Source organism: Columba livia, chromosome 5 (genome assembly GCF_036013475.1).
Source record: "Columba livia isolate bColLiv1 breed racing homer chromosome 5, bColLiv1.pat.W.v2, whole genome shotgun sequence".
Lineage (NCBI taxonomy): Eukaryota > Metazoa > Chordata > Aves > Columbiformes > Columbidae > Columba > Columba livia.
In genome coordinates this window covers 11,272,754-11,289,149 of record NC_088606.1, presented here as the reverse complement: position 1 = coordinate 11,289,149, position 16,396 = coordinate 11,272,754, and the positions used below count along the sequence as shown (strand labels likewise).

Here is a 16,396-nt window from a genome sequence, read left to right as displayed (position 1 = left end):
AGAGCTCCAAGGATCACTTGCTCCACGCAGAGCAGCGATTTCACGTCGGTTATCGGCGGTATCATGCACTCAGACAACTTTGACTTACCGCTAAAAGCATTAGGGGGAAAAACGCACCACAAGATATTGATGGAAGTTGCTTATTTTTCAGGTTGAAAAATACCTTAATGCTACATTTAACTTTGCATCATGTTTTCTTGCTTCGGGAGCTGAGGTGTAGTTAAATGGTCTTTAGCTCTGCCATATAAAACCTGCAGGGCTGCAAAACCCTTTTCTGCTCTTTGTCAAGCCTTGTCCCATCTGCTTTCCTAGAAAGTGACCACGTTGGGCAGCCGGCTTTTCTGCTCAGGAGGGTATAAGGAATATTGAATGTTTAAATTCTTTTTCCGTCTTCTAAAAGAGTAAGAATAAGGGTAAGGAATAGTGAATATTTAAATTCATTTCCGGCTTTTAAAAGGGTAAGAATCTTTGTTTTCCTGTTCGGAAATTTAATTAGTGAAGCTATTTTGCTGTTCACCCTATAGTAATCAGTCTAATCAAGGCTGTAAATTGCAGCCAGCCTTTTCTGAAATAATCTGTGATCACTTGCCATTTAGATTTCACTGTATTAAGTAACTCTAAAGCTTTATGCCTGGCATTTTCCATGCCTGCACTCTGTTTTAATCTTCAAACAAATCTCAATGCTTGTTCGTTGAGTAGGCAAGAAGTGAAACTTCCTTATTTGCTCAGGATTTTTTCAAATCACATATTTTGCTGCAGCTTTCCCTTCTATTGTAATCAAAGTTTTGCCGTTGGGGGATTAATAGTGACTGGTACTAATATTTATTGCTGGGATGTTTGGCTTCAGCGAGTGGAAATGGAGGAACTGTTTATTTTGGTCCGTCTCAGGCTCTTGGTGTTCAGGGTGAAGGAGCCCTGCGACTCGTCCCCTCCTCCCTGCAGTCCCAGGCCCATTGGCCGCCACCGAGCCCTTTTCTGCATCTCCCAAGGCGACGATGCCCTGAAGATTTGGTGGTGGTGGGAGTCACACTGAGCAGCGTGCACAGGGCTCGTGGCTTCGTGCGTCTGGAGCAGCAAAAGCAGAATTTGGCTGTTGGGAAGTTTTGTTCCTCATCACCAATCCGGGAGTAACCACCAGAGCAAATTCGTTGGGTCAAATACATATATTTTAGTGGTTTTATCTAACTGACCCCTTTATGAACCACTCTATCCCCGGCATCTAGAACTTGTTGCTTTCTCCTTATCTCAAGAGATGAGCCTTGGCTGAATTCTTCTGTCCAAGCACTTCTGTGAGCTGAAGTTTAAATTCAAGGATAAATCCCTTTCTGAGGTCTTCTGTGGTGTCAGAGCTCCATGAAACTCTCCAGACCAGGTCTGTAAGTGTTCTTCTGCATGGGGAAAGAGCACAAGTGCTCCAGGGTCCCCTGGAGCCTCTCAACCTGAGTCCTTGGTACAGAGCATGGCAAATGCAAAGGGATCTCCTCCGTGTTCAGTTGCTGATGTGACTTTTCAGACCTGGGGGACACTTTAGCTCAAGTAAGTGCAAGGCTGTAATGGATGGTTGAATTTAGAGCAGTCCCTAAGATGAGGACAAGGGAGAGTCATCTCTTCTGCGTGACTTCGGTTCCTAGCTGCTTTCCAGACCTCTCATTACGGAATCAAACACCTCACCAGAACGCACACTTAATTAGGTGTGTTCTGTAACGCGTGCAGGGCCTGCACAGTCGTGGGCAACATCCCCAACAAGCTGTGTGGGCTGTAGGTACTGACGGAACCAGCAGGACTGTCCTGTTGTGGTTCTCCAGCCTCCTCACACCGTGCGGCCTCCACAGGCGGGAGGGAAAGCTCGTCCTGGGTGTGTTGCTGTAGGGAAATCTGTCCATTTTTGTCCCTGGTGGCCCTTTGGCTCTGCTTAGGAGAGACACTACAAGGAGTGTTGTGAGGTGTGAAGGGAGGGGTGGTGGAGCTTACCGGTGGCAGAAGAGCCTAGTGACCACCACCTCCCGTGGCCCCTGGTTCGGGTGGGTTTGTGTCTGGGGCGCAGCTCTACCATGTTCCAGACCGTCTCATACTGTATTTATTGGTATGAACAGCTCTTGGGGTAAAGCGGCAGCTCTGAGGGGTTGCATGGAAAGGTCTGTTCCTCTCGGAGCTCTATTTTCAGGGGACTTGCAGGGACGTTCATCTCCGATCCATCCGCCGCCCCTGGTTGACCAAGCAGACTCGAGCACAGGCGCTCGCGCACCGCGCATGGCTGCATAAGGCTTGTTTCTCTGGGAAACCAGCCTAAAACCGTGACAGTTCACAGCAGGGACCAGATCTGCCCATCAAGAGGCAGCTCTCCTTAAAAGGTCATTTTTCAGGTCAGAGCTGTGCTGGGGATGAATCCTGATGGAGTAGGGACGAATTCTGCTGTGCACAAAAGGGAGCCAACCTCTAGTTTGTGCACCTAATAACTTGGGTAACTTAAAATAGTAAAGATTGGGTCCAGTTTTCTTTCTATTGCTGACATGATTAACTGGGTCTGCCAGGGTGAGCGCTGCATAATATAAGACAGATTATTTTTCTTCTCTCACTCTTTTAGATCTGGCTAATTCTGCTGAAGAAGCTCGGAAATGTGGAACCACCTTTGCAAAGCAGTAGAAGCAAAGGCAGTGACAAAAGCATTCACCAAGGATAAAAATAAAAAGGAGGGATGAGAGCCAAGGTTTATGGAGAGACATGCTGTTTATTTAACCAGCATCCAGCATCTCTCATTAACTTACTGTTACCTCTACATTACCCTCCCCTTCTGTCCTACAACAACATGTGAGAACGAAGAATGTTTCATCCGTGTCTTGTCTTGTCACTCAGATGATGCCTTTTTCCAGTTTTCTGTCTCAGATTCAGTAGCGCTCAGCATTTCACTGCAAAGCTGAGTTTCATTGATTTCGCAGCTGAATTTGAGGAAGGCAAGGGATGAAAACAAGTCCTAAATTTGGACTGAACTAAAGATAGACACGCTGCGAAATGGAAAACCAAAAACCTGGAAGTAAAGCTCTGGATCAGCATGATACTGCAATGAAATGTGTGGTTATGCTGATGGTACCTGTTAGGCTTGCTGCTGTAATAAGCCCCTTTATCTTTCCTTAGGGCAGGTGCAAGTGTCCTGGCTGGGGACAGGTGGAGCGTGGTGGCAGTCACCTCTTCTGCATTATCAGCTGGTTGCAGAGAAATGGGGTTTTGTGGTGCTAAATTCACTAGCAGTAGAGTAACCCTGTGGGTAGGGCATTGCAGAGGAGGTTGGAGGCCAAATGCTGACCTCTGAAAGGGTCTGGCCCCCCCACTCTCCACCAAGGGCTGTGTGGGACACGGCTGGGCTCTCCTCCTGCCAGGAGTGCTCAACATTTGCAGCTTATTAGAGCAAGGAGCCTATGCATGGAGACGAAAATGGTAATTTCTTGCCCTTACTTAGCAAGTCTAAGCTACACTGGTCTGCTCCAGCCATTGCTCAGAGAGATCCACCTCTACACAGCTTTAACCTGCAGAAGTCCCGTGGCCTGAGAGGTGGGAGACCCTGATTTGGTTTGAAAATGGCTTCCCACAGAATATAGGAAGAGAAGTAAGGAAGCAAAGAGGGTGAAGGTGGTGCTGGTCCACCTCTGTTTTGAGTTCAGTATTACAGAATCACAGAGTGGTTGGGGTTGGAAGGGACCTTTGGAGATCATCTAGTCCAACACACCTTCTAAAGCAGGTTCACCAGAGCAGACACAGGAATGTGTCCAGGTGGGTTTTGAATGTCTCCAGAGAAGGAGACTCCACAACCTCCCTGGGCAGCCTGTTCCAGTGCTCTGGCACCTCAAACAAGTTTCTCCTCAGGTTTAGATGGAACCTCCTGTGCTTCAGTGTGTGCCTGCTGCCCCTCATCCTATCATTGGGCACCACTGAAAGGAGTCTGGTCCATCCTCTTGACATCCACCCTTGAGATATTTATAAACATCGATGAGATCCCCTCTCAGCTTTTCTTCTCCAGGCTGAACACACCCAGCTCTCTCAGTCTCTCCTCTTTGCCAACAGCTCCAATGTTTTTACCAACGCCTGCTCAAATTTGTGTGTACTTTTGGTATGACACCCCAATCTTTATTGAACCCTTTGCTGGGGCTGGAGGGAGGTCAAATCCAGGAGCTTCCACTTCTCTGTGTCCACAGCAATGTTTTGGAAACAGTACTGTCAGTCAGTCCGTTCAAATGAAATTACTCCAGTGCTGGAGACAGCTCTAAATATTACAGCAAACTGAGCATGCAAAGATAACACTCATTGCCATAACTTGCCCTTTCCTTAACTACTGTGTGGACAAACATACTGACAGGGACTATCTCCAGATGTGGGTTATGCTGGCAGTGACCTCTTGTGCAATACTGGCCATGCCGAGCTGACTGTGCTAGAGGAGGTTTTTCTGGATGCCGTGCACGCTGCTGCAGTTCACCATGAAGGGGCCGGGCTCTATAGGTGTGTATAAGTGCAGTACAGAAGAGAAGGCACCTCCAGTCCTGACGGTGACTATCTAAGCTGGAGTACCTGATATTTGTGTTCGCACCAAGCTGAAAGGAGAACTAAACCTCTTCTCCAGGCTGTGCCTGACACCCACACCACCACAGAGCACCCTCCAGCCTGGCTCCTGGTGCGAGGGCCAAGGGCTGACGTATGGGCAGCCCCTGCAGCAAAGATGCTCCTTGTGCAGCTCAGGGGGTCCTCTGCCAGCTCCCTGGCACCCTGATGAATGGCTTGTGCCCTTTTAGAAATTACTGTATGTGCAAAGAGAATGTGGTCACCAGCAAATCTGAGCTCCCAAACCAGTTCTTCAGTTCGTAGCACGGCGAGCTGTCTGTACTTGCGTAGTGTTGTACAGTTTGCTGTTGAGCCTAAAGGGCACGTTGGCTCCTTTCCCCATGTTTCTGGGGCAGACAGCAAAGGAAACGAGGTGTTAAACCCAGTAGGAGCAAGAATGCAGCCCTGCTCAGCCTTGATGCCATCAGAGACAAAAAGGCCTGCCAGCAATCCTACTCACCAGCTGCCATGTGGAAAATCCCAGAGTGGGCTCAGATTCAGGAAAAGGTACTAAAATCTGTCTTTGCAGGTGACAGGGCCCTAACTAGGCCATGTCCTGGGGCAGGAGACTGAGCAGAAGTGGAGCCAAGTCCAGAAGTTGAAAGGCTGGAGTGATCTGATCTCTGCTTCTATTTTCAGGTAGGTAGATCAATAGTTGAAAATGGAGCAGCAGCAGTACCCTCCCTCACCACCCTCCTCCCAGGCATGGCTGGAAGAGTGGGTCAGGTTTCGGGAGAGTAATTTGTTGTTCCTTCTCCCTGTTCAGTGCTTATAACAAGGTCCCCTCACACTGCACCCCTCCAGGGCAATGCCCATACATCCTCTGCACGGGCAGCACCGCTGCGAGGGTCCAACCTGGCAGGTGTGTGTGTACCCACGAGAAATAACATCGCCCACTGACAAATCCCACTGTAGCTGTGGTTTTTTTCCACGAAGGAGCACCCCAGTCTGCTGACATCTTACCCCTGCATTAGCAGCCGCGGATGGCAGGGGTGGGTGCTGCCCCAGGATCAACATGAGCTGGAGGGTGAAGGACAAACCGCTGCCTAATCACAGTAAAAAGCCTCTTCCTATCTTGGCTGGTTTCATTTCTCTTTTCTGACCTGAATCCAGGCTGGGTTGGGGCCAGGACAATTTCTAACCCTGGTTTCTTGTCTGGTTGCTGGACCAACTCTTCTCCTTTGGCTGGCTGGATGCTCTTCTGCTGGCTGGTCCTCAGAAAAACCTTCTGCGTGGGTCAGGCTAACCCAGTGTGAAAGAGGAAGGGAAGGCCCTGACCTCGCTCAGGGGGGAGCAGGGCAGCTTGTGCAAGTGTCTGTCACAAGGCAGGAAGAGTAGGAGTCAGATTTTCCCAAGTCTCCAGTTAGATCTCTTTCTGGCCGCTGCAATGAGTGTGGGTAGGCTGACATGTAGGACAACAAAAGCTCTCTGTTGGTAGACGTAAGCACAGTAGTTTGAGAAGGTCCAAAATCTTCTTCTTGCCAAAGTAAAGTGATAATTTTTCACAGTGTTGTGAGAACTTTGCTGAAATTTTCTCTCCTGGAGAAGAGAAGGGAAAGGGGTTCTCAGCATCCAAGGATGCTGTCAGGAGGACCTTGAAGCCTGTATTACAGTCACACAGCTCAGCAAAGAACCAGGAGGAGGCATAATTCACCAAGCCTGTGGTTATTTCTCCTGCGCACAAGCAACTGCTGTCCTTTTTGGAGGTCATAAATATCCACAGTCAGCTCAGGTGGATGATCGGCCAGTCCTTTCTCTGTGGAGCCAGAAAGCCTCTTGAATCCTCCCTGTGAGCAGCTGGTATGTGTTTGAAGTGGCACTGAAAAGGGCTGTTCATCTCATCGGCAGCCGTGGCCAGAGCGTGGCTGCCTGTGTCAGCTGGACCTGAGATGTCCCATGCACATCCCAGAGTGGGAGCTGGACAACGTGTGCAGAAGTCTCCCTGGATGGGAAACTGAGACCATCTCACCACCACTGCTGAAGGAAACAGCAAGCTGTTTTGTGAATCTCTTAGCCTGCAGCAACTCAGAAAAACTTAGTTTTGGATCTTGCTTAGACTGTCATATGCTTGATTTCAAGCAAAAGTTTCTCCCTTGGCAGAGGAGGAGTGAAGTCGCCCTCTGGTTCGGTGCTAGCCAGGAACGTGGTTGCTCTCCATCCTGCCCCAGCCCAAGTGGTTCCCAGGCTGGCTACCAGCAGGCCATGCCACCTGCCCTGGCCGTGACCATGGTGCTGCTCTCTTGGGCAGCTCCTGCCCACGTGTGACACACTGCAGACGATGTCCCCAGAGGATTCAAGGGAAGAAGCATGTGTTACTAGGAAGGACAGGTCTCTCAGATGCCTTTTGAAGCCTCTGAGCTCTGGGAGTGGGCAAGGCTGAAGTAATGTGTTCCCGGGGCAGGAACATGCTGGAAGTCTGGAGGAAAAAAGGTTATGGAAATAATAACAACAGTGACAATCAGAATAGGTGGGATCAAACTCAACACAAAGTCATTGCGTCAGCTGAAGCAGGCATCTGTTTTCCTGGAAAAAGTAATCTGGGATGAGCCCGTGCTCCTCCTTGCCTTTGGGGAGCTGAGAGGAGGAGAAGGCAGGAGGGACAGAGGTGGCTTGGAGCAATGGTAGCCTGGCTGTGCCTGAGCTAAAGACAAAGCTCGAGGCCTTGGTGTGCATGTAGGAAAAAGCAAGAGAGCTCATTTCCCCACTCACTGCTCCCAGACAACATCTGCTGTGGCTTTTGTGAACGTCTGGGACAAGCTGAACCTCAGTGGGGGGAACATGTCACCAGAAACCCTACTGTTTTGCAGGAAATATCATGTCCCATTTGACCACATTGAGCTTGGTGGACTCTGGTGACAGTAGAGACCATATGTAGTTTAAAACAGGTCAGCCTCAGACTGCAGCAGCTGTTGGTGGCCCTGGGTTTGTGGCCTGCAGGTGGAAGGTCTGGAAATAGAGCTCCAAAGGTGAGCGAAGACCCGTCTGCAGCCGGCTGCTGTGGAGCCAGACTGTGTTTGGAGAGCAATGCAGTTGGAGGTAACCAAATTTGGGACAGCGAAGGGCTGCACCCTGCCTGCTGGCACCATTCGGTCATGGCCAGTGGTGGAGGCAGCCTTCACCACCTGCCAAGGAAAGTGTCCCTGAGTTCAGCCCAAATGCAGCTGGATGCTGGGGTTCCTGATGGCGGGTGGGCTCATGTGCTGCAACTGCCCCTCACTGCAGGCAGTGCAGTCACCTGCTGCCACCTCCTCCTGGCTGGTGGCTGCTCAACTCACCTCTCCTCTCCCCAGCATGGAGGTTGTCCTGCAGGACCTCGAGGGGCTGGTGCCACGTCCCCCTCTCCTGGGCTTGTCACCTCAGAGTGATGTTCAGGCTCACAAAGCATCACTCAAACCTGCAGGTCACGCAAGCCTGCACCGATGGGGGCTGCCCCATGCGGGGCAGGAGGGGGTGCCCCAAGCCCATTTGGGGTGGGTACTCAGTTCTTGGGACCCCTCAGCTCTGCTGCAAGCACCCCTGGCTGTACTGGCAACACCCTGCTGTGTTTTAGAGCTGCGCTGCTCACGAAAGGATGACCATCCCAGAACAGACCTCAGGTCCTCATGAGACTTGCCAAGGATTTCAGCCGGGCTGCAGCTTCCAGCCTGCGTGAACATCAGCCCAACCAGAGATTAAACAATATCCTTTAATAGGAACAGCCAGGCACCCGTTTCCAGCGCGGGCAAGGAAGAGCATTCCCCATTCAGAACGCGCAGGCAGTGCCACGGCTGCAGGGGGACCGGGATGCCCTGATTTGGAAGTCTCTTGCTTGACCCGACTACTCACAAGGCGGCTGTTTCCTGCGCTCGAGCCAAGTGAGGGTTTTTTTTTATTTAGAAGATTCCTTGCCTGCTCAGCATGGAGGGGGAGTGAGAAGGTACCAGCTCGCACTCGTGGCCTCTGCCGAATGTGACTGTGACCTACAGCAGATGCGGGAGGTACCACCGGTTTGTCAGGACCCCCTGAGCACGCCGGGCTGGCGCTGACATTTGTGGGGCTCCAGCAACACTGTGATGAGATACAGCTGGCCCGGTGCAGGGGCCGCACGTCCTCCCAGGCTTTGTGGGGTTTCTCAAGGGTCACCCCAGGGCCCTGCCAGGGGGAGCCCCCCATAGGGGCTGCTGAAATGCTCCCCAGAGCAAACAGGAGCTGCATTTAAAAATAAGCTGAGAAAACAGCCAAGCCAGAGGGAGTCACTCCTGTTTCCATGAGAATGAGGGAACACAGCCTGCCAGGCCAGTGCTGCTCTTGCCCTGGTGTTCTGACCCCACGTTCACCCCACAGGGAGATTTCCCCCTGGATCTTCCCTGATTTGACCCCCCTTTCCTTATCAGGGCTTCTTCAGGTGGACCCTCGCTGTGGTACCCGCACTTTGCAACCACTTCTGCCACAACCCCTCCCATGGTGGCAAAGCCCCATCCTGTCACCACCAGCACCCCAGCAGGCAGGATGTGAGGGGTTCTACACCCCAAAATGGCCAAAACGTGGAGGACAAAGCCCAGCACCCAGAACAGGGAGGTGGGTGGGCTGTGGACCAGGAGTCAGATCCATTTACTAAAGGTTTTATTGCTGCCAGTGCTTGGGTTGGCTCAAGGGTCTGCCCTGAGCTGGGCTGGAGGGTGATGTCCCCTTTGGTGCCCTCCCTGCACTGGTGGGAGGTGACCTGTGGGGGACACCAGGGTCTCGAGCTGCCGGTGGACCACAAGGCTCTTCACCTCCGATAATGTGCTTTTTTTAGTCTTTTCCATTCCCAAGAGAAACTCTGCAGGAATGTTCTATTTCTGCAGGAGAAGCAGTGGGAAGAGGAAAGGTGGATCTCTCTTGAGAACTTTGTACTTTATTTTTACTTTTGTTGTTTATTTTTTTTTGTTTGGTTGGTTTTTTTTGTCGTTGTTGTTTTGTTTGTTTTTAATCTTGAGGAAGAAACTAACTAGAAGGGGCATACACAAAATCCAGCTCTAGCTGGGACAAAAATACTCAGTCAAGATCCTTGCCTAAGGCTGTGAGTTTGTGCATGAGAGAGACACACAGCTAAGGAAGGACTCTGCATTTCAAACCGTGATTTATTTTTTTTGTATATTTCATCCAGAGAAGAAGAGTGCCAAGGTTAACCCTCAGCTCTGAAGAGGGTGAGCAAGAAGGCAGAGGACTGTGTCCAAGAGCTGCCTTGGCCACCCTTTCCCCAGCCTCAGCAAAGCTGCTTCCTCCAGACTGCAAAATGGGGCTAAGGACAATCTCCAAGAGTTGGCTAAAAGCCTGCATGATGCTTGCTAAAAGCAACAGCATACAAATACAAAATACAGTTAGCACTGACTGGTGTAAGCTGAAGAAGCGATCCTGTTCTCATTTGCAAGCCAGAGTCTGGGGCTTCTCCATTGTTGATGCCCCCAAAGCCCAGCCTTGGAGGTTTCCCTCTCCTGGTTAGTATCACATACCTCCCCAATGGGGTGGTAGCAGAGGTCTTTTCTGCCTTGCAAAGGAAAGAAAATACTGTCAGGCTTTCAGCTGCTTCTAAAATATGCTTTAGCTGCATGCTTCATGCCGAGCATAAGTACTGTTGCTTAAATTAAATATATGTCTGTCTTTCTTTTGTTCTTCTTATTTTCCAAGGATCCCACAGTCTCAGTGTGGCTTGATAACAGCCAGGTTACCTTCACCACAGGTTACCTTCTCCAAGAGGCTCATTTCCAGATTCCAAAATATGTCCAGCAACAGGTCATTTGGAAAGTGCAGCCGCTCGGCTGGTGTAAGCACAGGCTGGCCACTGCGGCCGGCTCGCTGCCGCCGGCCGCAATCACCGCTGCCGGCACTCTGGGGTGGTTCTCAGTGGGGTGGAAGGACAAGAAAGAACATGTTGAGAAACAGCAAAGGGAGAGTTATGTGCCAAATTCAGAGATTAGTGGTTGGCTTATGAGGTTTTCCCCTTAAGCTCAGTATTAAGTAATGCTAAATGACCTGCATTAAAAATCAGAAGGGAGGATTAATAAAGGCTTAATGGTGGATGTTTGTGTTTGAAAGTGTCATGGGACTAAGAGTGCCGGCAAACAACAAAGTGTTTCCCCCCTCGCTGGTACCCACTGGAAAATATTTCTTAGAATCTTAAAAATTGTTTTACCTTCCTAGTTTCATGAGTCTTTTTAATAACTGTTGCCATGCCCATTCAGCCTCAAATAGCGCTTGGGTTTATAAATGTATTCCACTGTTTCTCCATATCTTCTTGATGTGTTTATTCCAAATCTCTTTTAGGTAATCTAATACATGATTTTTGGTGGTCCCTGCTCAGAGTTGGCTTTAAGTGAAAGTGAGTAAACTGAGCTGAAATGCACATCAGCTGGGTATTTAAACAAACCCTATACAAGCTGGTGTCTCACCAGATAAGTTGCTCTTGGTGGAAACTTCACTCTTGAACTAAGTTGTATCAAAAATCTCAACATGGCCATGTCAGTGATGAGCAAAATGGAAATGATTGCAAGAGAGGACAGTGCACAGGTGCCCCAGGAAAGCAATGGCTGAAAGGACATGTTGGCTAAATACAAAGACGTGTGATTGCTGGCTTCGGTATTCATCATATAAAAGTATTTGGGAAAGACACACTGGCCATCTGCTGTCTTCCACCTCTCCGGGGGCTCCAGGTGACCCACCGCTTGGTGTCATTCCTCATCAATACTGCTCGAGCGCTGATCCTTTATTCCTTATGAGGAAAAACAAAATACAACTTTTGTCTGCTGTTAAAACTGTGTTTTATACTGCATGCATGGTTCTTCCCAGCCAGGTGTTCAGCAGTGTCATGCCCAAGCACCAGGACCACCAGAATCAATTCTAAGGAATTTTGAGGGGAGCAGAAGGGGGCTGTGCAGAGGGGTGCTCAGCCCCCAGAGACATCCTGGTTCCCCTGAGACTGGAGAGGGATGCAGCACCTTGCTAGCAATGTGTTGTGGCACCAGGGAGTGATGCACAGACTCAGGTCAGCCCAGGGCTGCACCCCAAAACAGGCAGTCCCCTCGCCTGTGTGAGGACACGGGTGACCACCAGTATGAAATGCTGCCAAGCATCTGCAGCCACCAGTGGGAAGAGAGGCCAGATGCTCCAGAGTAAAGAGCTGGGGCCAGACTGTCCATTCCCCACCAGGTCTGGGACCTCAGTTTGTCCAAAATTTAGGTTATTGCCAGGAAGTGAGGCACATGAACTCTTCCCCTCTGACAGACTCAGAAACCAGCCCCCCATACTGGGGATGCTGCTCCACAGCAGCAAGCGGCAGGTCCAGTGGGGATGCACCTTCCCTGTCCCCTGCTGGGGTTGCCCTCATCACCTTGTTCTGGCCCAGCAATGACACAGGCTGCTGCCAGGCAGCGGAGGCAGGCAGCTCCCCTCACGCTAAGCTGCAAGGTCTTCATGCTGCTGACAAGTCTCTTTGCAAACCACAGGGTTTATTGCAAATAAAAACCATCACCAAAAAAAAAATCCCCCCAAAAAAGCAAAACCACCAAGTAAGAGAAAATTTGTAGCTTATGGCTCTGGGTTGGTTACATCCCCCACTTGCTGGTGGTGAGGTTGGCTCAGCCTTTGGCCTGCGTGAGCCCTCAGCCCTGACCCACTTCATAGCAGCCGACAGCATAAGTCCAAGTGAGCACTTCAGGGAGATGAAAACCAGTGGCCAGTTTCGCTGTTGCACAAGGATGGCTGAGGCTCACGCGAGGTGTGATACACAGCAGCTGCTGCATTAGTGAGCTTCTCACAGCCCTGCAGAGAGTTGGAGGGTACAAACCCCACTGGCCTCAACCTCTCCTCTGTCTTAATGCAACCACAAGTGCCTTGCAGTGACAAATGGTCTGTATGGTCACCTGTGTTGAGGGACACCAGCCAAGACACAGCCCTTTGGGACACCACCGCAGTGGGGAGGTGCAGCACTCCCCAGAACTTACCTCCTGCTGCTGGGATAGGGCTCTGTGACAGTTTGAGTGGAGAAAGTGGAGGTTGGACCTTCTGGGGTGCTGTAAGAGCTGGCATGAGCTGGGGAACATTCTCCTGAGACATGGGGCAGAATGAGGAGCTGGCCATAGCACCCAGGGGACACTGAAGCCAAGCACCGGGGATGGCTGGGTGCACTGTGGCGGTTTCACACACGTCCATGCATGCATGGTCTTGCACTCCCACCTCTGCTCTCCTCAGGCCTCCTGAACAACTGTAAGAAATCCTCAAGCCTCTCCTGAGGTTTTCAGCAGTGGGAAACAGCCAATCTGTCAGTTCCTCATGGTCCTTTCCGCCCTCTAGGTATGTGCAAGGTTTGGGACAGTGCTGGGACCCCACCAGCCATTCCTCTGTGGGAACAGAGAGCACCCCGTGCCACCCACCAGATGAAGGAGAGGAAGCGGTGCTAGCAGCAGCAGGTCCCCTTGGCCAGGCAGGAGGGGCATCCCAGAGGCAGAGGGAAGGTAGGAAGGCAATTATTCCAGCTCCGGGGAAAGATCATCCTCAAGACACTCAGCAGTGTTTTGCCTTAAAACATTGACTTATAAAAAGAAAAAAAAAAAAGCCATCACTCTCCCACAGAGAAGTGCTGGAACTCCGGGGCCATGAGCGCTCCCATCCATTGCAATCCTCTTCTCATGCACAATCCCATGGGTATCTCTGGAGCCATCTCTCCCCAGACAAGTCCCAGCTTGAAGGCTGTTACAGCAGCGATGGTGTCCCAATGCCCTTTGCTGAAGACAGCCCACCCGTGCATCTGCATGGTCCTACAGCTCTCCTGTTGTCCATCCCCACTGGAGACCTCTCCTCTCGTGCCATCCGGACACGTTCAGTCACTTGCTCCCGGCGTGTCCCTCCAGATCAGCTCTGCCAGCTTCCCGGCAACCATCAGCCGCTCTGCCCAGCAGCCCAGGAACATCGTCAGCCCAGGCGGTGATTAGTGATGATTCAGGGGATTTCACCACAGCCATGGAGGGAGACGGGCCAGTTTCTGTGGGTGGACGCAGCCTGGCCCACGCTTACTGAAACACCAGTTTTCCTGCCCGAGATGACTTCACCACCCAGTGCCCTAAAACCAACTCACTTGCCTCTCGCTGCTGTGGTCCCTCCTGCTTTGTCCCAGGCCAGTGAAGCAGGAGGAATCCCTGCTGTGCCGGAGCCGGTGCACGACCTCCATCAGCTCCCACAGGCAGGGCTGGCGCCAGCACTGAACCTGCCCTCGGATTTCCCTCCGTTTTCACTGCACTTTGGATACGCAGCAGCGCTTGAGCTGAAAAAAAATGCTTTTGCAACCCAACAAAACTGTCCTCAGTGCATGTGCTAACCACCCTGCCAGACCAGGCTAGAGAACATGGGGCTTCAGTTGGGTTAATTCACTTATTTTCCAATCCGGGAAAGCTTTGCTGTGCTCGAGTGCTACCATTAAACATCATCACAGTAAGTCCATGCAAAAATATAAGCTGACACTCCCAAGGTCTCCTCAGCACAGGTGATTCTCAGTTTTATTCTCTGGTCATCAATAATGGACATGAAACAAACAATCAGAGTGCAGCTGTTGGCCAAACCTCGCACCCATCTGCACTAAACACAGTGAGAAGCCAAAGTCTTCACAAAGATCTGGGGCTTGCATGTGTATCATCTGTCAAATTAATTTTCAATTCTGGTTTTATTCTGAAATTGCATCACAGAAAGCTTGGGCTTGCCTATTCTGTATTTATAGCAGAAGCTTTAGACATTCAATTAAAAGCTCAACAATCATATTTTACTGAGTGTTACCCTTTCTATCCATTTTCCCAGGTGTTAAGTGTGAGACATTTTGCCCTTTGAAAGTTTATATTCATATATATATATTAAAATATATATGTGTGTATACATATAAATATACATATGTATATATATGGTTTCTCATAGTCTTACTCACCGGCTGGAGGAGAAAAACAAAATTCTTCTATAGGTTTGGATGCATCTCTGTTTATTTTTACCCTGTCTGGTAACGCAGATTTTCCCCGTTAACTGCCAATCCCAGCCTGAGCCCACGCTGCCAATTTAATTACTAAACCCACCCTGTGGGTGTAGTAGATACGGCTTCTCACCTGATGCACTCGTCCTGGCTCTATGGAGCTTTTGAATTAAAAAATAAACCGAAGACGGTCCTTCAGAAGGCAGGGGAACCCAGTGCCTGCAGCACCAACACCTCTGCAGCCCAGGCAGCCCTCGCGGTCCCGTGCAGCGGCCGCTGGGGCAGAGGTGCTGCCGGGAGCCCAGGGCGAGCAGGCTGGGCCTCGAAATGGAGCTGGTGGGAGCTTGTGTAATTTCTGTGTAAGAAAATAAACCCCAAAGGCTGAGAGAGTTGGGGTTGTTCAGCCTGGAGAAGAGAAGGCTCCAGGGGGACCTTATTGCGGCCTTTCAGTATTTAAAAGCGGCCTGCAAGAAAGATGGGGACAGACTTTAGCAGAGTGGATCCAGGCTAGATATAAGGAAGAATCTTTTTACAATGAGGGTGGTAAAACACTGGCCCAGGTTGCTCAGAGTGATGGTAGATGCCCCATCCCTGGGGCATCCCAGGCCAGGCTGGACGGGGCTCTGAGCAACCTGATCTGGGTGAAGATGTCCCTGCTCATTGCAGGGGGGTTGGACTGGATGAGCTTTGAAGGTCACTTCCAACCCAAACTATTCTGTGATTCTGTGTCAAAGGCAAGGGAAGAAGGTCAAGTGATGCAAGACACCTGGTTCTGATTAGCCCGTCCTATCAACATCTTGGTCTACGGGGTGTCCTCCAGCACTGGGTTTCACTCCCCCTTCCCTGGGGATAAATAAACCTGGCAAAGCCACAAGATGGTGGAAAAGTGCCCTGTCCCACTGCTAGAGGGCTGGAGAAAATGGTCACCCAGGCTATTTCCAGCTTTATAGTTGTGAGTTGTCAAGGAGAGGAGGGAAGGCAGACCAGCCAGAGGAACACGGAGCAGCCAAAGGAGCCTGCTGGCCTGCTGCTTCCCTAGGGGAAAAAGAAAAGCAAACAGGAGATTAAAAGGCTGTGATGCAGTCTCCATTCCCAGCAGAGTGCCCTGCCCACCACGCTACCACATTTTTTGTGTGGGTGGAGAAAAAAGAAAAAAAAAATCACCCAAACTCCTGCTCGAGCTATTCCACATTGCATGAAAATACAGTAATGTTCATCTGAGGACAGGCTGGAGCCTAAACCTCCTCCCTCCCAGATGGATGCTGGAGACATTAGGCAACAGTACCTCGGGGATTGGACTAGATGATCTTTCGAGGTCCATTCCAATCCCTAACATTCTGTGATTCTGTGATTCTGTGATTCCCTTTTCTTCTTGGCCTAGTGATGGATTAATTACACTGGGCAAAATGGAATGCTGCAGGAAAGCATTGCCATGTCCTCAGCTGTGGTTGGGGCTGAGCTGAGCCAAGCTGGGATGAGCTGAGCCAAGCCAAGCTGAACCAAGCCAAGCTGAGCTAAGTGAGGATCCCTGGCAGAAGTCAGGACCTGAGCAGCAGCCTCCTGTGCCCCAGGCGGGGGTCTCACTGGGCATCCAGCAGATAAAACCACCCTGCTCCATACTTGGTTTTCATGAGAAGAGTCACAAGGTTTGGCTAGCTTGTCCCAGGAAGCAGGAGCCTCCCTGCAGCACCTGAAGCCCCTCATGAAGCAGCCGCCCTGTCCCTTGCCTTGGCTGGGGACACAAGGGAGAGTGGAGGGAGCCTGGCCACTGAACTCAGGCCTGGGAGCTCCCCACAGCATGGCAGGGTGCCCAGGGTCGATGTCATAATGCTGAGCTTACCA

General features: G+C 50.8%; 1 long non-coding RNA gene across 1 annotated transcript; it reads right to left on the bottom strand.

The window, feature by feature from the left end:
- Positions 1–9,671: 9,671 nt before the first annotated feature.
- Positions 9,672–13,680, bottom strand: LOC135579529 (uncharacterized). The gene is made up of 2 exons (XR_010472738.1): positions 12,549–13,680; positions 9,672–11,317 (listed from the first exon to the last, which is right to left on the bottom strand). It is a non-coding gene; the product is annotated as an uncharacterized LOC135579529 (long non-coding RNA).
- Between the last annotated feature and the right edge of the window lie 2,716 nt (positions 13,681–16,396).